Source organism: Delphinapterus leucas, chromosome 16 (assembly GCF_059928025.1).
Source record: "Delphinapterus leucas isolate spDelLeu-1000000601 "Yukka" chromosome 16, BTC_Dleu_Yukka2, whole genome shotgun sequence".
NCBI classification, from domain to species: Eukaryota; Metazoa; Chordata; class Mammalia; order Artiodactyla; family Monodontidae; genus Delphinapterus; species Delphinapterus leucas.
This window is the reverse complement of record NC_143144.1, coordinates 58,339,127-58,363,096: the sequence shown is the minus strand read 5'-3', so window position 1 is coordinate 58,363,096 and position 23,970 is coordinate 58,339,127.

Genomic DNA, 23,970 nt, shown 5'->3' with positions numbered 1-23,970 from the left:
AATATATTTGAATTTAGTAAAGTTGAAGAATTCAAAATCAACATACAAAAATCAGTTGCATTGCTATACACTAACACTGAACTATCCAAAAAGGAAATTAAGAAAACAATCTTATTTACAGTAGCATCAAAGAGAATAAAATGCTTAGGAATAAACTTAACTAGAGAGGTGGAAGATGTTTCACTGAAAACTACAAAACATTGATGAAAGAAATTAAAGACACAAATAAACAGAAATGCATCCTGTGTTTATGGATTGGAAGACTTAATATTGTTAAAATGTCCGTACTACCCAAAGTGATCTGTAGATTGAATGTAATCCCTATAAAATCCCAATGGCATTTTGGCATCTATTTCTATATAGAAATAGAAAAAACTGCCCTAAGAGTCATTTGGAACAACAAGAGACCCTGAACAGCCAAAACTATTTTGAGAAAGAAAAACAAAGGTGGAAGCATCACAGGTCCTGATTTCAAAATATATTGCAGTAATTAAAACAGTATGGTACTGGCATAAAGACAGACATATAGACCAATGGAACACAGTAGAGAGCCTAGAAATAAATCCATGCATGTACAGTCAAATGATCTTCAAGAAGGGTGCCAAGAATACACAATGGGGAAAGGATAGTCTCTTCAACAAATGGTGTTGAGAAAACTGGATATCTTCTATCCATATGCAAAAGAACAAAGTTGGACTCTTATACTGTGAACAAAATAAACTCAAAATGGGTTAGAAACTTCTAAGTAAGACCTGAAACTGTAAAACTTCTGGAAAAAAACATAGGGGAAAAGCTTCATGAAATTGGCCTTGGCAATGATTTTGTGGGTATAACACCAAAGGCACAGATGACAAAAGCAAAAAGAAAAGACAAGTGGGACTACATCAAACTAAGAAGTTTCTGCAGAGCAAAAGAAACAACAGGGTAAAGAGGCAACCTAAGAACAGGACAAAATATTTGCAAACCATATATCTGATAAGGGGTTAATATCCAAAATACATTAAAAAGGTCCTCACTCAATAGCAAAAACCAAATAACCCAATTAAAAACTGGGCAAAGGACTTGAAAAGACATTTCTCCACGGAAGATATACAGATGGCCAGCAGATATATGAAAAGATGCTCAACAGTACTAATTATCAGGGAAATGCACATCAAAACCACAGTGAGATATCATCTCACAGCTGTTAGGATGGTTATTATCAAAGAAACAAAAGATGACAAGTGTTGATGAGGATATAGAGAAACTGGAACCCTCATGCACTGTTGGTGGGAATATAAAATGCTGCAGCTGCTACAGCTGGAAAATAGTATAGAGGTTCCTAAAAAATTAAAAATAGAACTATCAGACCTTACAGCAATTCCGTTTCTGGGTATTTAACCAAAAGAATTGAAATCAGGATCTCAAAGATATTTTCACTCCCATGTTCACTGTAGCACAATAGTCTAGATATGGAAGCAACCTAAATGTCTACTGATGGATGAATGGATAAAGAAAATGTGGTATATACATACAATGGAATATTATTCAGCCTTAAAAAGGAAAGAAATCCTGCCATACGCAACAACATGTATGAATCTTGAGGACATTACACTTAAAATTTTAAGAGAGTTGATCTCATAAAAATATTTCCATCTTAAAAATATTACAAAACCCTAAAATTTATTATATGAATACATTAAGGTTTTAAAGTGTTCTCTGTGACTATTTTGGCATCCTTACTCAATTGTAAGATCTATGAAAGTGGAGTCCATGTCTTGTTTCTTCCATACCCCATGTTTTTAAAATGGTAGAGGACTATACAGTAGATAGTTAATATTTTGATTAACGGCTAGATTTATTAAATATGAGGAAGGTCAAGACATTCAAACTAATGGAAACTGATATTTTCAAACATTTACTGGGTGCTAGACAGTGTGCTAAATGTTTAGTATAGTTTGTGTCATTTAATTATTTACAAAATTCAAGATTATGATGTTGATAATGACAGCAACAAGGATGACGGTACTGATTCTGGTGACAGTTAACATTTTTGGGTGCTTACTATGTACCAGGTCCTGTGTACTTTACAGGTATTTGCTCATTAATTTATCATAATAACTCTATGAGCTAAGCACTTTTATTTCCTTATTTTCTGTGTAAGGAAACTGAGGCTTAACTTGTACCATAAATCAGCTATAGTCAGGTCATGAGTGGTGATTTGGTATTTCAATAAAATGATACCATCACATTAAATTGATGATGGTAGTTTAAATTCTATGGATTTTGGTGGTGGGGGGGGGTTCTTTCTATTTAACTTAACAAATTTGTTTTTTGTCGTCGTTAAGAACTATAGGCAGAAGCTGATTTTTATGTTTTTAGATATTTAAAAACATGATGATGAAAATAATTTAACTTAGAGAGTGGTCCATGAGCGTTTCTTTTCCCCCTCTTTGTCCTTAAAAGGAGAGGTATATGTGAAAGACACTACGAGGAAACGTCATAGATATTCTGATGTTCTGTCCTCTGTCACAGCAGCATGCTACTCTCTGGGTCTAGAAATTAAAATAGCGGACTCCCGGCTTTTTTGACAGTGTACTTCTGTTAGTAAAAACTTTTGAACACACCCACAAATTTTGTTTGTGTGTTTATTTATTTGTAAATGATATATTTGTATCATTGTATTAATTATATGCTATGCTAATATATCATATCAACAAAAACAGAAATTAAAACCAATTAAAATGAACAAATAGATGTCACTTTATCCTCACATTCCTGGTGCACACATAATCCATTATGGAGATTTTGGTGTAGAAGACAGAGTGTTTAACTACGATTCAGAAGACTGGGTTTTATTCCTGGCTCTTTTGCCTCATCCAAGTAATTTATTATCTCTGGGCCTCTATTTATTCTTAAAACTTGAATGTTATAAACTTTTTTTCTGTAAACAGGTTATAACTTTGCTCTTTCTTACCATAGAGTTGGTCTAGGATTGTAGGTAATAACTGGTGCACTTACTATTTGTAGAAGTCAAGACATTTGAACATAATTCTTGCCAACAGTACCGACATTTTATTTGTGATGGGTTAATTCTTTGGGTTTTTTGGCAAAGGATGTTCCCATGATCCTGAATATCTATGAAATAAAGTTTAATTGTCAAATATCTTTGTCAAACAGCAGGTTAAAGCAAGTTAAATAGGTATTTTAAAGGAGCTTTTAATATACTAGTGTGCAGTGTAAATCTCGGAGAGAGGGTTAAAATATGTATTTCATGAGGCTAGTGTTCCACAGAACATGCTTTGAGAAACTGTGGAGTCAATGTGGTATAGCAGTTAAGGATATTGACTTTTAGAGTCAGACCCATAACTGAACTCTAGCTGTATGATCTTGAAAAAGTCATTTAATCTTGCTAGGTCTTAGTTTGTATATCTGTAAAACAGAAATAATAAATAGCTAAAATTTATTGATCACTTTATTTAATATTCACAGAAATTCTGTGAAATAGATTCTCTCGTTATCTCTACTTTATAGATGTAGAAACTAAGGAACAAAGAGATTATGTAACTTCTCCAAGGTTACTCAGCTTATAAATGGTGAAGTTAAAAAATCTAGGTCACATAGTCTGACTCTAGATCCTGTGATCTTAATTATTACTCTATACTGCCACGTTGTGTTATTGTGTATGACATGATATTATGTCATAATATTAAATGGGATGATATGTAAAGTATTAACATGGTGCCCAATGCACAGTAGATATGTAACAAATGGTAGTTACTCTCTTCTTTTACATTAGTCATTACATGATTGCCCCATTAAGGGATCTGTGACAGGAAGGACTCTGTACTGAATGAAGTTAGAAAAAAGTCCATAGGGAGGCAAGCATTGGGGGAAATATGGAGTAACAGAAACATTTACCTAGGCTAGTTCTCAGAGGGTTGGAGGTACTCTCTTTGCTTCCTAAGCTGGCCAGAGCATCTCTTGAGCCTTCTGTGGCTAAGAGAACAGTAAGAACTCCCCATCAGGCAGTGTGGTCAGTTAATTCAGAGGAAGGCAAGACATTCCTAGGATATTTCAAGGGTTTCCCTCTATCTCAAAAAAGACCCACATGCTACCCCCTTTAGAGCCATAGTCAGATCTCATTAAGAAGAATATTTTCAATATTAACAAAAATAAACAGGCAAACAAAACAACAGAAAAAATCATGCTTGACATGGAATTGGTTATCTGTACCATCAGTTAAGTGAGTTCTTTCAGGATACTAACTTAGGTTTAAGCTGCGCTATTCATGTGGGTTTGATGTCATTTTGTGTATAGGCCTCACTAGGCAGTCATCAGACATTGCAGCAGAGAACATTTTATTAGAATTTTCGCACAATGTTTTTTTTAACAAGGGCCTCTCCTTTCCTCCCAAACATGGATCTTTTCTTCCTCAATTGTCTATATGACATGTAGAAAAGGAAAGGTAGGTGTCTCTGCCTTTTGGGGAAATGGAGAATCTACCATTTAAACTTGCTCTCATGTGTGTTTTGCTTTCTTGGCCTGTTTATACAAATATAAGAAGCCAGAAGCTAGTGAAAATAAAAGTCATGAAGCTATCCATGAGACATGAAGAAGCAGCCCCCTTGAATGATAAACAAGCTCAGCTGCAGGAAGATCTGTGGTCTGATATTCATTACTGGAAAACTTCCATTGGATGGACAGTTTGTCTAGATGAGTCAATTTTAAGAGCTCTCTGTCCTCTTAGAAATATACCATTCCAGATTGGCTGAAAACGTGTTTACTTTGAATGTTCGTCAGTGATTCTGGGTCAGCCACCCCACAGCTTGGTTTGCTTTGGTGCCAGCTGCATGTGTCAGAAAAGTTAGATGTCTCTTGTTGCGTTAAAAGGAGGAAAAGTCATGTGGGGGAACAGGACTCTTGAAGAGAGAAGGGAGTGTGGAGTTTTCAGTTCTCCTCAGGATTGGGATGCTATGAAGGAAGACTAGTCCATATTAATCTGTAAGAAATTCAGGGGCTTTTTCCAAGGATAGCTTCTCATCTCTGCAAATGAACTTCCATTTTCATATTCCAAAAATATTTAAACAAATTATTTCACTTGTTCAAAGGCTCTTTTTCTACCCCAGATTTACTCAATCTTCCAAGTCCTATTTGAATCCTACCTTTACTCCTAAATTTTCCCTTACTGCAGTGGCTTTGTTAAGCCTTCTCTTGTCTGAAGTTCTGAAGCAGTAGGAGATAGTAACCATTGCTCTTTTCCAATGTATTGTACTATTTGCTGGTGTTTCAAGTGTATTTAGTGGGTCTCTCAATTAGATTTAGGTGAGGAGTTACCTTGTGAGTGGGTAGAAAAAGTGACAGCCTTTGCAAATGATTTTGTAAAAAATGTCTTCTTCCTGCACCTTCTCTCTATCTCCCTTTTTGGAGATTCATCAATGCTGTTCCATTTTTCAGTAGTTTGTTCTTTTCAGTCTTTTTTTTAAAATTTATGTGGTCAGTTTTTAAAATTTGAGATATTCTAGTGAATGTACAGTGGTAACTCATTGTGTTTTCATTTGCATTTCCCTAATGACTAATGATATTGAACATTTTTTATATATACTTATTCACCTTATATATTTTCTTTGGTGAAATTTCTGTTCAAGTCTTTTGTCTTTAAATGGGTTGTTTTTCTTGTAAGAGTTTTAATATATTCTGGATACAAATCCTTTGTCAGATATTTGGTTTTTAAATATTTTCCCCCTGTATCTAGTTTGCCTCTTCATTTTCTTAAAATACGTCTTTTGAAGAGTAAAAGGGTAAAGGCGGGGGTGTTAAAAGATAAAAATAAATAAATAAATAAATAAAATAATATTAAAAAAAAAGCCGTGCATCCTTCAATTAGTTGAGTTCAGGTACGCATCACAAGGTTCCACTTTTGCCTTGAGGACAAAAGGAAGCTCAGAGCCAGATTCACTGCTAAATAATACTAAGCCATCCTTCTCTTAACTTTCTGGGGTGATCCATGTGTTTTGTGAGGGCAAGTGCTGATTGTGTTTTTGTATGTATTTTCAGCATGCCTGGTACTGCATCTGGTAATAGTAGTAACATTTCTTGAGTGCTTACTCCATGATAAGCAGTGTGCTAAGCATTAATTAAAAAAGAAGTTTTTAATTTGATGAAGTCCAACTTATTTAAAAGCTAATTTGTGCTTTTTGTGTTCTAGGGTTTACAAAGTGCATTTTAAGTGGTCAGAATCTACTTTCAATTAATATTACACAGTTACATGTATGGTGCAAGTACCATATTCTCCTTCCTCTTCCTCATGCCATCGATATCATAATTTCATTTTAATATATGCCATGCACAAAATCTGTTGTTCCTATTTTTCCTTGAATCATTCAGGTATCTCTTAGAGTAACTAAAAATATTTATTCCTTTTCTGACACTCATCACCTGTTTTTTTACATCCACTTTTCTTTTTTTCCTTCTGCCCAAGTACTTTCTTTAACATTTCTTTAAGAGTAGGTATGCTGACAGTGAGTTTGAGAAGGTATTTCTCCTTTACCTTTGAAGGATATTTTTGCATAGTATAGAATTCTGGGTTCTGGGTTGACCTTTTCTTTTAACACTTTAAAGGTTTCAATACATTTTTCTTCCATGGTTTCTGATGAGAAGTTTGCTGTAATTCTTGTTATTTTTTATTTTTTTGGCCATGCTGCACGGCATTCAGTATCTTAGTTCTCTGACCAGGGATCAGAGCCGCGCCCCCTGCAGTGGAAGTGTGGAGTCTTTAACCACTGGACTGCCTGGGAAGTCCCCGTAATTCTTATTCTTTTTCCTCTGTAAGCATTGTATCTTTTTTTTTCTAACTGCTTTTGAGATTTTCTCTTTGTCTTTGGTTTTTAGCATTTTGACTTTGATATGCCTACGGGTGTGTGTGTGTGTGTGTTTGTGTGTTTGTGTTTGTGTGTGTGTTTGGTTATTGTTATTTATCCTGTTTAGTGTTATCTGAGTTTCTTGGATCCAGGCCTTGGTTTGTTGTCTGTCACTAATCTTGGAAAATTCTTAGCCATTATTCTTCAGCCCTGTTGTTCCTTTTTTTGCCTTCTAGGATTCCAGTTATGCATATAATATACCATTTGATATTGTTCCTCTGCTCTTGGGTTCTCTGGGGTTTTTTTTGTTGTTATTCTTTTTTTTTTTTCTCTTTGCATTTAATTTTGGTAATCTGTATTTGACTTGTCCTCTCTTGCTGGCTTGCATTGTTTCTGAAAAAAAGTCTGCTGTACCTAATGTGTCTTTTTGCTCTGTCTACCTTTAAGATTTTCTTTTAATCTCCATTTTTCAGCAATTTGATTGTGATGCACTTTGATGTTGTGTTCTTCCTGTTTCTTCTTTTTAGGGTTGTCTGGGTTTATAGTTTTCATCTAATTTAGAAGTTTCGACCATTATTTTTTCAAATATTTTTTCCTTTTCTTCTCCCATCCTGTTTTGGCACCAGTTACTCAGAGGTTAGGCTGCTTAATATTGTCTGATAGCTCTTTGACGCTCCATTAAAATTTTTTCAGTCTTTTTTCTCTCCTTATGTATGTCATTTTATGCCATTAATTTTTTGCAGTGTCTCAGTTACTGATAATCTAATTCATATGCTTTTCATTTCACTTACTATATTTTTTATTTCTAGAAATTAAATTTGTTTCTTTTTATATCTTTTATATCCCTCATTTTCACTCCTGTGCTTACTTTTATCTTCTTAAACATGTAAAATATACTTTTAAATAGTTTTTTCATGTCTTTGGCTACCACCGTAATCATCTGTCTCATTTCTGTGTCTGTTTATATTTATTGATTTTTCTCCTGTTTATCGGTTATATTTTCTTGTTTCTTTGTATGATAGTAGTTTTAAACTGGATGTTAGACATTTAAAATTTTACAGTGTTGGATGCTGGATGTTTTGATATTCCTTTAAATATTATTTGTCTTTTTGAGAGATGAAGTTAAGATCCTTGGGATCAGTTTGATTTTTCTTCAAGGCTTTCTTTTAAGTTTTGTTAGGGTAGTCTATGTCTAATTTGGCTTCTCTATTGTGGCAATACCTTTCTGAGGCAGTACTTTCTATATCTATACCCTTCTTACTCAGTGCCTTGTGTGTTATGAGGTCTTTTCAGTCTGGCTGCCCAGAACATGAATTATTCCTGGCTCTGTGTGTACTGTGGTGATTGTTTTACTTACTCCTTCCTGGTGGCTCTTTTCCTTGCCTTGGTAGTTTTCTCACATATGCAAGGACGGCAGGAGACTCCACTGCAGATCTCTGGAGCTCATGTTCTTTGTGTAGCTCCTTCCTCTCCTCTACTCTGTTCTGTAAATTTTAGTTGCCTTGGCCTCTCCTAGCTCTGAACTCTGTCTCAACAACTCAGGAAGACTGCTGAGTTCTGTTTGGGTTCCCCCTTCTGTACTACAGCCTGAAAGCTCTCTCCCGGTCGTGAGATCAGGCACGATAGGGCTCACCTTGTTTGTTTTTCCTTCTTCAGGAATCACTGTCCTGTGCTTTATGTTTTTATGTCTGAAACCATTGTTTCATGTGTCTTGGTCCTTTTGTAAAGTTATTTAAGGTAAGAAGGGTTAATCTGGCTTCTGTCATTCTAACATGGCTGGATACTGAAATTTGTGATGTGATTCTGAGTTTCCCAGAATGCCTCCCTGTCTCCAAATATCTTCCTTGCTGCCTTTCAGGAGGCTTATAATTCCACTGTTAAATAATCATTAATTTGGATCTTTCGATATTTGAATATTAAGATGCAAACATGTCCCATAGAAAAGGAAGCATAACAGCACAAGTAGCTCACTAAATATTTATGGGGCATCTGAAAGCATAGAAATGTTATGGAAATAGAACTCTGGGTACCTGGCCTCAGTCTGAGATCTACTTGTGAACACTGGCCAACTTATTTAACTTGTCTGGGCCCAGTTTTATCATTTGTAAGATATAAGGGAGGTGGATTAGGTGATTAGTTGGAATAAGGATTAGTTGGCCTCTGGCTGAGAGCAGAAGTAGGCCAGTGCCTTACTCCTTAAGGAACTTAAATATAGTTGGAGAAATACAACTAAATTACCTTAAAACTCCAGCAAATCATAAAGGACAATGTAGTAGAATATTATCTATGCTAAGTGCTATGAGAGTTCAGATATGTTAACCTAATAGGTTAATGTGTAGGGTCTGAAGGAGTAAGATAAGGCTTTGTGGCAAAGGTGGAACTCAGGTTGTTCCTTGAAAAATGGATATTTTTGGATAAGTCAAAGGGGACAAAAGTAAAGGGGAATTAGATGTTCACCTTTGCTAGAAAATTTTCATTGTTTAGAGAGAGTTTAATCTTCTGAGACTGGATCAATTTCAGGATGTTATTTATGAAAATGGAAGTGATTGTTCTTTTTCCTATATCACTAAGAGATAACAACAATTAACATTTTAATAGTGGTTATAACTCTTGATTATTTTGAGATGGTTATAATTTTTTCAGGGTTAGGAGTTTTGCAGACACTTCCTAGTGTTTCTTAAACAGATATTAGATCTAATTTGTACCCCAAATAAAATTTACTAAAGTTCCTCATTATTACTCATCCTCTTGACTTCTCCTGTGTTCTGTACCTTGGTTAAAGGCATCACTCTCTACCTTGTCTCTTAAGGAAAACTTTGAACTATTTTTTGTTCTTTTCTGAGTCTAATCTCCCATATTCACTTGGCCATCAGGTATAGTAGTCTTTAACTTAGGTCTTTAACATAGGTATAGTAGTCTTTAACTCTGGAATCCTCTCTCTTGCTACTGCTGTGCTGCCAGCCCTTACCTTTCCCTTGGAATATTATGACATATTAATAGTCTCTCTGCTCCCCAGCTCTACTAATACATTTTTCATACTGCTATCAGAGTTATTCTCATGAATAACCTTCAATAGGTCATTTCTCTGATTCAGAGCCTCTGACATCTCTTCAGACTCTGGAAGATAAAGCTAGAACTTTAAAGGCACTTATAAGTTTGGTCCCACCCTGTTTTCTCCAGATTTCTTTCCACCCTACTGTACTCTAGTCTTAGTATTCTAAGTATGATATGTGGAAAAGGGGGAATATTCCAAACAGAAAGTGGAATTAGCAAAGGCATGAAAATATATATGTACTTGGATTCTCTAGCAGATAGACTTCTACTTATCCTTTAGTCAAGACTGGGCTAAGAAGTCATTCTCCTTTATTACACACTCCTGACTTCATCCTCTTTCCCTATTTATGCAGATTATAAGTGCTTACTACATTGTTTCAGAGTTATTTCTATTCTTACTTGTTTGTGTAGTAGGCTGTGAGTTCCATGAGGGTAGGGACCAACATTTATTCATCTTTGCATTCCTGGTGTTTAATATAGTGTGTTGAGCACATTGTAGGAGCTGATATGTTTGTGTGAATTGATCACCGACACACATAACGAACACTCTTTCTTGAAAGCCTGGTCCTTTCCAGGACTCGAGTTCTGTAGGTCCCCTGTGGCTGCCACTAGGAGGCTCCAAAGCCATCCACATGAGGAAATTTGGTTTGCTTCCAAGTTAGGCAAGGAACTGATGATGCTCGACAAATCCTTATCAAAAGTTCGGATGTCTAAACCTTTGTTTTGATTTCTTTAGAATTCTGTTTTGTTTTTTGGCTGACTTTGACATTTAGCAGCTTTGGATTACACATTACCCTTTGGAGAACTTAAACCTAAATGATGTAAGCCAAGGATATAAACGTTCTAGTCCTAGTTAGTCTACCCATATCATGGGGGAGGTCAACTTTCAAAGAAGCTAAGTTAGTTTTTCCAGGCACAGAATGAAGGCAAGTGCTACTGACTCTATTCTAGTGCCTAAATATTTCTTCTCTTCATCAGAAAGCATGCATTAAGTGTAATTGTTGGCATCTGTCCTTGCCTGTCATTTATTTAGCTCAAAATATTTGAATATATCAGATTCGAACAGAAATTGCCATCTAAGATTATTACTGCTCAGTGACCAAATATGCCAGACCATTGGCTCTTACTGGCATCATTACTGCTGCTTTGGTGCAGTAAATTCTAAATCATTTCTTAGAAGGTTATCTCTTCAGGCACTTCTTGTTATTGGGATAACCTCAGAGCTTCTGAGTGGGTTTTACTGTTTGCATATGAGGAGGACAAGAGGAGCCCATTTGTACAGAGCTACATTGATCTTTTCATGCACCTCTCCCTTCTGTTTCTACATCTAACTTCTGTCTGTTCTTCATGCCTGAGTTCATCTTCTATGAGGGTTTCTCCAGGATGTAACATTCTCTCTTTTTTTTTTCTTTTTCTGAATTTAGACTAACTAAATCTTAGAGTTGGGAGAACTTTAGTTCATGTAGTCCAGTCTTCTACCCAACATGTGAGTCATACCAAGTGAGGGTAAAAATGGCCCCAGATACATTGAGTAAACCAGAAAATGTCTTGGTTTTGGCCAAGGCTGATTATGTTGCTCTTCTTGTCTAAGCCCAGTCCTTTTCTGAGAACAACTGCTTTACTTCAAGCTGTGTGTATCACTGCTAACAGCTACTTATTATTACATAGTTCTTCCATGAGGCAATTTATTTAGCACTTTTGTTAAGAATCAATCAGGCCAAACAAAATATCTTTGTGGATGTAATCTTAGCAATTGCAGATGAATGAAAAGTAGATGTTATATATTCTTATACTTTCTATAGATTAATATTAGATCCAGTTCTGCAGGGACTCTCACTTGAAAATAGACTTCAGGTTGATTGGGTATGAGCCCTGTTGTGCAGATGCAAAATCAGGGCTGTGGTCAATACTGTGAGGATAGACTTAGAAATATCTAGCAGATGAATGATTTATGCTGAGTTATTGTGGAAAGTCTCTGCTTCTGGGTTCAACCTTCAACCCAATTGTATTGCATGTTTTCATGAACATTCTTGGAATGGAACAATGGTGTTTTCATCTGGGAATGATGTAAAACTAGAGAAACACTGCACACCACAGAGGAGGGAGACAGCTGGAGCAGAGACTTAAATATTCATGGACATCTGCCAAGTATCCCTATATATTTGCATACATTTAGTAAAAATGGATAAAAATACTCGCTGAGGCAGATTCTGCCACGGTGTCATTTATTCTGTTGGGTGACCTAGTAGGAAGAGCACCAGTAGTTAGGAGGCCTGGGTTCTAATCTTTGCTTGATATAAAGTGCTGTGAAATCAAAATGCTGGAGAAATCACTTCATCCCTGACCCCATTTTCCTTATCTGTGAAACTTGAGGGATGGGATCTATCCATTTCTCTAGAGCAGGAGTCAGCAAAGTACAGCCTGAAGGCCAAATCTTGCCACCACTTGTTTTTGTCAAGTTTTATCGGAACACAGCCATGACCATTTATTTATGTATTGTCTATGGCTGCTTTTGCATTACAGTAGCAGACTTGAGTAGTTGCAACAGAGGCTGTATGGTCCACAAAACCTAAATATTTGCTGTCTGGCTCTTTATAGAAAAAGACTGCCAACCCTGGCTCTAGAGCACATTTGAAAAAATTGGTGGGGGAAGAGGGGGTTCAATCACTGAGACTAGGGATGCTACTGGTATCTTGTTGGTTGAGGCCAAGAATGTAAAATGTCCTGCAGGGCAGGACATAAAGAACTGTCTTACATGATATCTCAGTAGCTCCCTCCTAGGGATTTCTTTCCTATTTTTGATTCTAATGAGAGCCACTTTTGAGAGCTGTGCCTCAACTCTTTTTAGGCCACTAAGGTAGCAGTTTCCCAAGTTAAGTGGGTTAGGAATTTTTTTAACCACTTCTCATAACGTGAAAAAGAGTATCCACCAAGAATCTAAATCAATTGTTATGCTTAATGGTAAATTGTTAGAAGCATTTTCTTTAAAATCAGGAAGAAGACAACAATGCCCGCAGGTCACCATTGTGCCGGAGGTTCTAGTCAGCAGAATAATGTCAAGAACTTTGAAGGTTCTGAAGTTTTAAGCTACTTGCAAGCCAACAAGGTAGCCTGCCAGTTTCATGGATGCTGGCAAAAGATATGAAACTCCTGTGTCAGACACAGAGGGGTTTATTTTTTACAGCAATAGCAGTGGCCAGAGTATCAGCAAATGTTTTGCATTGCTTTCTTGAGTCCCATTTCCCGTAGGACAACAGGAAGACTGCTAGGTGATACTTGAACATGCAGTGGGTTATATAACAGGAGGATAACCCTGAGATTAGGAAACCTGAATCGTTTATAGTGAGAAGTAACAGGCCTGCCCTTTATTCTGGAGGGAAATATTATCTTTATTATATTGGACATTAAGCATGCCTCCCCTTTGCTCTGAAGGGAGGCCCTATCTCTATCTTCTAAGACTGTTTAATATACAAACATCTTTGAAAAGATAACCTGGGAAAAAGGCAGCCAGTGTCTCTGATTGTAAGGTAAGCAGAAATGCAAGAGTTCAGTGTCTTCCAACAAATAAGAAAAGTAAATAAATAAAATATATACGAATTAAAAAGGAATAAGCAACCTTGTTTTTATTAGCAGATGTGTAATTATTTACCTAGTGAATTCATAAACTTCAAGTCACAGATGGCTAGAAATAATAAGAGAGTTCATCAAGATTGCTGGATTCAAGCTCTATATAGCAAAACCATTTGCATTTTTATAAACTAGGTACAAAAATTAGAATATATGATAAAAATGGTACTCTTTATAAAATTAAAAGCCATAGTACCTTTGAACATATTTAAGAAATGTTGCACCAAATTTAAATAGAGGATATTGTAAAGCTTTTTTGAAAAACATAAGAGAAGGTTTACATGGAGATGCAAAATGTCATGGGTAGGAAGACTAAATATCTTGAAATTGTCTTGAAATTAATTTATAAATTTAATGCAGTTTAAACTCCTAAACTCCTACAAGCTGTGTGTGTGTGTGTGGTGTCTAACTTACTTAACGGGTTGATCATCTCAATGTATGTAGAGAAAGCATTTGATAAAATTTAACATTCATTCATGATATAGGCTCTTGGTAAACTAGGAAGAGTAAAGAACTTCCCTAACCTGATAAAAAGCATCTATAAAAATGCTACAGTAACATCATTCTTAATAATGAAAGACTGGAATATTATCCATCTGAGATTGAGAAGAAGGCAGGGTGTTCACTCTCACCACTCCTATTCAACATCATATTTGCACATAGTGCAATAAGGCAAGACAAAGAAATAAAAGGCATGCAGTTTGGAAAGGTAAACATAAACTGTCTCTATTTGTAGATAACATGATAATCTACATTAGAAAAACCCAAAGAATCGATAAAAAATTCCTAGAACTAACAATGAGTTTACCAAGGCTGCAGGATAGCATGTTAATGTACAGAAGTGAATCACGTTTCTGTAGAATGAACATCGGAATCTGAAATTCCCAAAAATACCATTTATAATAGCACCAAAAGGTATAAATCTGACAAAATATATGCAGAATATTTATGCTGAAAACTATAAAACAGAGGTGAAAGAAGTCAAATAAATGAAGAGAGAGAGTGATAACACGTTCGTGGATTAGAGGACTCAATATTGTTAAGACATCAGTTCTCCCTAATATGTGATCAATATATTTAACTCAATATAGAAAACCAAAGAAAACTCTTCTATAGGTGTATGTGTGAATGTATATACACACACACACACACACACACACACACACATATATATATATAATAATCTCTTGTCAAAATAAAGCTACTTAGGTTAGCTGCTTTCTTTTCCAAGCCTTTAGTGTGGTTGTGTCATTCATTGTAATAGATTCATTTGTAAATCTACATTCCATCTTTATATATCTATATACACACACACACATATATATATATAATATATGTACATATATATTCTAATACACACAGACACACACAGGAATTAGAATAGGCAAAAAAAATTCTGAAAAAGAAGAACAAAGTTGAAAGATTCACATTACCTGATTTCAAGATTTATTATAAAGCTATAGTAATCAAGGGAGTATGGTATTGGTAGAGGAAAAACACATAGATCAGTGGAACAGAATAGAGAGCTTAGAAATAGATGCACACAAATGTTGTCAACTTATTTTTGACAAAGATGCAAAGGCAATTCAAGAGAAAGGAAGTCTTTTCAATAAATGGCACTGGAACAGTTGGAAGTTCTGCGAAAGATGAACCTTGATATATATCTTGTACTTTATACAGAAGTTAACTCAAAATTGATCCTATACTTAAATATAAAACACAAAACTTATACAATTTCTAGAAGAAAAAGTAGGAGAAATCTGTGTGGCTTTGGAATTAGTGAAAAGTTTTAAAATAACAATATCAAAAGTATGATCCATAAAAGAAAAAAATTCATAAATTAGACTATCAAAATCAAAAACTTGCTCTGTGAAATCTGAAATACCCTGTAAAGAGAATGAAAAAGTGAAGCCACACACTGGAAGAAAATATTTTTAAAAATCACACATTTGATGCAAGAGTTACATCCAGAACTTATAAAGAACTCTTAAAATTAAAAAAATTAGAGACTGAATTACAAAATGGACAAAAGATATGAACAGATACTTCACCAGAGAAGATATTTGGATGGAAAGTAAGTATATGAAAATATGTTCAACATCATTATCATCGGGGAATGGAAATTAAAACCACAATGAGATACCGCTACAAATCTATTAGAATATCTAACAAACAAAGCTGACAATACCGAGTGCTGCTGAGGATGTGGAACAATAAGAACTCTCATACATTGCTGGTGAGAATGCAAATTAGTATACCTACCTTGGAAAATAGTTTGGCAATTTCCTATAAAGGTAAACATACACTTACCATATGACCTTCTAGTCTTGCTCTTAGAAATTTACCCAAGTCAATTGAAAACTTATGTTCACAGAAAAAGCCATATGTGGATGAATGGGTAAACAAAGAGTGGTACATCCATTCAGTGGAATACCGTTCAGCATTAAAGAAGAATGGACTATTGATTCACAGCAACATGGATGAATCCTAAATGCATTTTGCTAAGTGGATGGAGACATATCCCAAAGGCTAAATATTGCATGATTCCATTGATATGACATTCTGAAAAAAACGAAGCTATTTTGGTTTTGGGACACAAACCCAAAACCAAAAAACAACAGATCAGTTTGCTAGGGGTGAGAGTGGAGAAAGGGATTGATAATGAAGGGGTGGCATGAGGGAGCTTCTTGGGTAATCAGACTGTTCTGTGTGGTGATGTGCTAATGGATACTTGATTCTATGCAATTGTCAAAACTCATAGAAATTTTACACCACAAAGAGTGAAATTTACTGTCCTCAAATTTAAAATAATCAACCAGGATGGTGGGAAACTAAAAATGGAATGTGGATTTACAAGTGAATCTTAATTCTGTTACAGTGAATGACACAACCACACTAAATGCTCGGAGAAGAAAGGATTTTAAATAAGATGCTTTACTTTGACTGGATTCTGGAAGGCTAATGAAAAAAGTACTGAACAGAAACACTGTACTGTAGTTGATAAATTTGTTTTTCATAGGAGTATGGAATAGCAATTCTGAAACTGCATTTTTTTTTTTACTGCTGTTGAACAAGTAAGTAAATATAATTGATGACAAGCAGGTTTCTCACTATTAGAGAAAGAAATGATAAGCAAATGGGAATTCTAGAATGAACCCTTTGGTACTGGATTGGATTTGGAGATGTCAGTGTGAACTAATGTATTCCGTTTTTTCCCCCTTTTAATGGTTATACAGATAGATAGATACAGAAATAAATACAGACATGTGGGCATATTTCAGTTAGTATGTACATATACACCTCCTATCTGTGTCTACTGAGAGGACCTAGAAGTAGTGATACCCCGATAGCAACAAGCACATGTTGTGCCCAGATCTTGATTTTTTTTGTTTTGTTTTGTTTTGTTTTGTTTTTGTTTTTGTTTTTTGCAGTACGCGGGCCTCTCACTGTTGTGGCCTCTCCTGTTGCGGAGCACAGGCTATGGACGCGCAGGCTCAGCAGCCATGGCTCACGGGCCTAGCCGCTCCACAGCATACGGGATCTTCCCGGACCGGGGCACGAACTCGCATCCCCTGCATTGACAGGCGGACTCTCAACCATTGTGCCACCAGGGAAGCCCCAGATCTTGATTTTTAAATACTATTCTCAAAAGGAACCAGGGCTCCTTGGAGAAGTGTATGATTCCAGAACTGGAGCAGGGAAAATACAAGGTGATCCTGGAACACTTGCAGTGTTAGAAAGTAAGGAAGTGCTTTAAAAAAAATGATGGGAGGACTTGAAGGGAAAGGGAGAGAGAGAGGAATACAAAGTGAGTGGGGATCAGAGACTAGAATATTAGGAAAATATATGGTTGATTAAATCAGGGAAATTATAGGACAAGCCAGTGGGGGGGGATATGAGGGAGTTTGGTATATTCTATAAATGTCAGTAGGTCAAATTGGTAGATAGTATTTTTCATACCTTTGATACTCTTACTGTTTTTCTGTGTAGTTCCATCAAATACTGAGCAGAGTAGTGAAATCTCCAACTATAATTGTTAAATTCCCCTTGCAATTTAGTCAGATTTTGCTCCATGTATTTTGGAATTCACTTGTTATTTGTATATACATTTATGGTTGTTATATCTTCCTAATATATTGACTCTTTTATCACTATGATCTGTCTCTATGTGTCTCCAGTAATATTTCTTGTCTTAAAAATAATTTTGTCTTGCACAGCAAAGGAAAGCATCAACAAAATGAAAAGGCAACTTACTGAATGGGACAAAATATTTGCAAATATATCCGATAAGGGGTCAATATCCCAAATATATAAAGAACTCTTATAACTCTATAACAAACAAACAAACAGAAAACCCCCAAAAAATCTGATCAAAAAATGGACAGAAGATCTGAAGAGACATTTTTCCAAAGAAGATGTACAGGTGGCTAGCAGGTACATGATAAAATGCTTAACATCACTAATCATTAGGGAAATGCAAATCAAAACCACAATGAGATATCACCTCATATCTGTTGGAATGGCTATAATAAAAAAAAAAAACAACAAGAAATAACACTGTTGGTGAGGGTGTGGAGAAAGGGAAACCTCTGCACTTTGGTGGGAATGTAAATGGGTGCAACCACTGTGGAAAACTGTATGGAGGTTTTATGAGGAAACTCCATCCTCAAGTAGCTCTTTTCCTTATAGGACAACTTCTGTTGCTACAGTTTTCTTATGTGTAATTGAATAGTATGTCTTTTGGTTATTCCTATAATGTTTGGCTTTCTGGATTTACACAGAATAAGTCTCTTATGTATGAAAGCAGGTCTTCTTTAGTTTTTTCTTTGCCAAGGTTAACACTCTCAGTTTTTTCAGCTATTTGAAAAATAAAATTATTTCCTCTCTTGGTGCTTTTCTTTGGATGCACTCCAAATGATTAGTATACTGCTGAGACTATTACAGCTGGAAGTGAATAATACCACAAGTACCATACTAATAACAATAATAATACCTACCCTTTATAGAGCTCTTATTATGTTGCATGCATAGTGCTAAGTCTTCTACATCTCTACAATAGCAGTAGATGAAGAAATTGAGGCGTACAGAGGTGCTTTTGTCTGTCACTTTTGCAACTAACAAGTGACCTTTATGCCAGAATTTGAACCTAGGTTTGTTTAACTCCAACTCTTCACTATGCTGCCCTTGGCTGGCATAGAATGCAGTGTGGCCATGTTACCTCCTATATTCTGTATATTCTAGTTCTATTAATTTAGTCTGATTGCATTAATCCTGATTACAGTAATATCATATTTGGTAGCATATCACTGACTTATATTAAGCTTATATTCAACTAAAACCTACAGATCTTAATAAGATCTTAAATATTCAAACTTCTGTCTGATTTGGTCTTCCCATCTATGTAATTAACTTTCAGTATAAATGTAGTACTTTGTGTTCATGTCTTCACCCTACATTTTGGAGATTTCACTCTTAGTTTCTAGGGTCCCAAGATAATTTTGAATTTTGAGTCTACTATCTATGATATTAACTCTTTTCCTGGACCTGTGGCCTTGTACATCGTTGATAAGTGTCCTTGCTTTGTGTTTATCTAGTCTTTAATACAATTTCAAACAGATTAGGGTTAAATAAAGAGTCTATAGGGAGTTTGACCAAGATGGTGGAAGACCCTGAGCTCACCTTCTCTCATGGACACACCAAAATCACAACTATTTACAGAGCAACTATTGATGAGAAAGACCAGAATCTAACTGAAAAGATCTTCTGCAACTAAAGCTATAAAGAAAGAACCACAATAAGACGGGCAGGAGGGGTGGAGTTGTGGTATGGTCAAGACCCATACCCCTGGGTGGGTGACCTATAAAGGGGAGGATAAATAAAATTTCAGAGGTTCTTCCCAAGGAGCCATGGGTCTGAGCCCTTGCCTGAGGGTCCTGTACTGGGAAGATGAACCCCCAGAATGTTTGGCTTTGACGGCTTGCAGGGCTTACTTTCAGAAGACTGAGAGGGCTGTGGGAGATAGAAACCCCACTCTTAAAGGACACACACAATATCCCACACCTTCCAGGACCTAGGGCAGAAACAGTAATTTGAAAGGAGCCTGGGTCAGACCCACCTCCTCATCTTGGAGAGCCTCTTGGAGAGGCAGGAGGCAACTGGAGCTCACCCTGGGGACATAGACACTGGCAGAAGCCATTTTGGGGAGCTCGTTATACCATGTGGACACTGGTGCTGGCAAACACCAATTTGGAATTCTCCCTCTAGCTTATTAGCACTGGGACCTGGCCCCACTCCCAGCCTATTGGTACCAGTACTGGAATGCCTCAGGCCAAGCAACTAGCTGGGCAGGGACACAGCCCCACCCACCAGCAGGCAGGCTGCCTTAAGATCCCCTAAGCCCACAGCCACCCTGGGACAAGGCCATGTCCACCAGAGGGCTGAGAACTGGGCCTGACACACTCCTGTTGCAGGCACTAACCTTGGGACACCCAGGGCCCTGCAAAGGCCAGAGACCCCGGGACCAAGCTTTGTCCATCAGTGGGCCAACACCAGCCCCAGGGCCACTGCAGCCTTGCAGTCTGCATGGCAAGACCCAGCCCACCCACCAGCAGGCTGGAATAAGCTCTGGGACACCCTGGACCCTGCAACCAGCCCAACCCACCAATGGGCCAATACCAACTCCTGGACCTCCAGGGCCCTGCTGCCAGATATCTTGGACATGGCTCCATCTACCAGTGAGCCAACATTAGCCCCCAAACTCCCAGGGCCTTGGCCCCACCCATCAGTGGGCTGACACCAGCTATAGGACCCCTGGGCCTTTCAGCTGGCGACCCCATAACTCAGCTCTGCCTGCCAGTCGGCTGGCTTTAGTCCCAGGACCCAGCTTCACCCACTGATGGGTGAGCACCAGCTTCAGGATCCCCTGGGCCCCAACTCCACCCATCAGCAGGTGGACACCAGTCCCAGGACCACCATAGCCTTGAAGCCTGCTGTACCAGGTCCCAGCCTACCCACCAGGCAGCCAACCCCTGCTCTGAGACACCTGAGGCCCCTCAGCCAGCTGTCCTGGGATCTGGCCCCACTCACAAGCAGGCCACAAGCTTTGGGACACCCTGGACTTAGCCAGCTGCATCAGGAGCTGGCTGCCCGCCAGTGGGCCAGCACCAATGCCAGGGCCCTGCAGCCAGAGATCCTAGGAGTCGGCTCTGCCCATCAGTAAGCCAGCAGTCACCTCTGGACCCCCTGGGCCCTGACCATGTCAACCAGCAGGCTGATACCAGCCCTGGGATCCTCTGGACCCCAGCCCCACCCACTAGCAGGCCAACAGCAGCTCTGAGATACCTTAGACTCCTCAGCCAGCCACTTCATGATCCAGCTCCACTCATCAGCAGGCCAACACCAGCTTTGGGACACCCTAGAACCTGCAGCCAGTTGTGTCAGGAACCAGCCCCACCCACTGGCAGGACACACTAGATCCAGGAACCCAGGTCTCACAGCCACCAACTCCAGAACCTGGCTGTGCCCACCAGTGAACCAGCACTAGCCCCAGGACCCCCCAGGGTTCCACAGACAGCCACCTTGTGACCCAGCTCCTCAACCAGCAGCTAGCAACCTCCACATAAGGCAGGGCCTGGCAACCAACTGAACTGTGGATAGCCATGCCTACAAGACTGCCCACAGCGGTCTGCCGTCCACAACAGAAGGACCCATGCGGCCCACATAGGGGGCATGCCTAGAGCATATGGTTCTGGTGACCAGAGGGGAGTATGCTGCTGGGATGCATAGGATGCCTCCTACAAAAGACCACTTCTCCAAGGCTGGGAAATGTAACCAACTTACCAGATATATAGAAATAAAAACAGCAGGGCTTCCCTGGTGGCACAGTGGTTGAGAGTCCGCCTGCTGGTGCAGGGGACATGGGTTTGTGCCCCGGTCCGGGAGGATCCCACGTGCCGTGGAGAGGCTGGGCCCGTGAGCCATGGCCATTGAGCCTGCACGTCCGGAGCCTGTGCTCCACTATGGGAGAGGCCACAACAGTGAAAGGCCCACATACCGCAAAAAAACAAAAACAAAAAAAACAAAAAAAAAACCCCCCAAAACACAGCAAATTAGGCAAGATGAGGCAACAGGAACAAGTTCCAAATGAAAGAACAAAATAAGACCCCAGAAGAAGAAATAAGTAAAGTGGAGATAGGCAATCTACCCAATAAAGAATTCAAGATAATGATTGTAAAGATGGACAAAGAACTCAGGAGAAGAATGGATCAATAGTATGAGAAGTTTGAAGTTTTAAACAAAGAGTTAGAAAATATAAAGGCGAACCAAACAGGGATGAAGAATACGATAACTGAGGTAAAAAATACACTAGAAGGAATCAACAGTAGTTTAAATGATACAGAGGAACAGATTAGTGAGTTGGAAGACAGGGTAGTGGAAATTATTGAAGCTGAACAGAAAAGAAAAAAAAAAGAAATGAAGACAGTGTAAGAGACTTCTGAGACAACATCAAGTGTATTAACATTCACATTGTAGGGTCCCAGAAGGAGAAGAGAGAGAGTAAAGGGCAGAGAACATATTTGAAGACTTAACAGCTGAAAACTTCCCTAACCTAGGAATGGAAACAGACATCCAGGTCCAGGAAGCACAGAGAGACCCAAACAGGATCAACCCAAAAGGACAACACCAAGTCACATTGTAATTAGAATGGCAAAAATTAAAGATAAATAAAGACTATTAAAAGCAGAAAGGGAAAAGCAACAAGTTACATACAAGGGAACTCTCATAAGGCTGTCAGCTGAATTTTCAGCAGAAACTCTGTAGGCCAGAAGGGCATGGCATGATACATTTAAAATTATGAAAGGGAAGAACCTGCAACCAAGAATACTCTTATCTGTCAAGGGTTTCATTCAGATTTGGAGACATCAAAAGTTTTACAGACAAGCAGAAGCTAAAAGGGTTCAGCACCACAAAATCAACTTTACAAAACTGTTAAATTTAAGTGAAAAAGAAAAGGTCATAACTAGAAACATGAAAATTATGAAAAGAAAAAATTCACTGGTAAAGGCAAATATATAGTAAGTGTAGTAAGTCAACGACATACAAAGCAAGTGGGAAGATTAAAAGACAAAAATAGTAAAATCATCTATATCCACTATAAGTAGTTAAGGGAAAAACACAAACGTGGAAGGTAAACAGTATGCTACTAGACAAGCAATGTATCACTGAAGAAATCAAAGAAGAAATTAAAAAAATACCTGGAGACAAGTAAAAATGAAAACAGTGTTCCAGAATTAATGGGATATAACAAAAGCAGTTCTAAGAGGGAAGTTTATAGTGATTCAAGCTTTACCTCAGGAAAGAGGAAAAATCTCAAAGAAACAAACTAACCTTACACCTAAAGGAACGAGAAAAAGAAGAACAAACAAAACCCAAATTTAGTTGAAGGAGAGAAATCATAAAGATCAGAGCAGAAATAAATGAAATAGAGACCAACAAAAAGTAGAGAAGCTCAATGGAACTAAGAGCTGGTTCTTTGAAAAGATAAAAAAAATTGATGAACTTTCAGCTAGACTCATCAAGAAAAAAAGAGAGAGGGCCCAAATCAGTAAAACCAGCAATGGAAAAGAAGTTTACAGCTGACACCCCAGAAATAGAGAGGATCATAAAAGATTGCTATGAACAATTATACACTGATAAAATGGGCAACCTAGAAGAAATGGACAAATTTCTAGAAATGTACAGTCTCCCAAGTGAATCAGGAAGAAATAGAAAATACGAAACAGACCAATTACCAGTAATGAAATTGAATTGTAATAAAAAGTGCAAGACCAGATGGTTTCATAGGTGAATTCTACCAAACATTTAAATAAGAGTTAAAACCCATCCTTCTGAAACTATTCCAAAAATTTGCAGAGAGAGGAACACTTAGAAATTTATTCTATGAGGCCAGCATCACCCTGATACCAAAACTGGACAGAGATAACCACAAAAAAAGAAAGTTACAATAGTTAACTGTATGAACATAGATGCAAAAGTCCTCAACAAAATATTAGCTAACTGAATCCAGCATTATATTAAAGGATCATACACCATAATCAAGTGGGATTTATCCCAGGGATGCAAGGATTTTTCAGTACTTGCAAATCAATCAAAGTGATACATTACATTAACAAATTGAAGGATAAAAGCCATATGGTCATCTCAATAGATGCACAAAATGCTTTGATAAAGTTCAACATCCATTTATGATAAAAAATCTCTAGAAAGTGAGCATAGAGGGAGCATACCTCAACACAGTAAAGACCATTTATGACAAACTCATAGCTAACATCATGTTCAATGGTGAAAAGCTGAACACATTTCCTCTAAGATGAGGAACAAGACAAGGATGTTTACTCTCACCACTTTTTAAAAAAAAATTCATGTTTATTGAGGTATAATTACATATAAG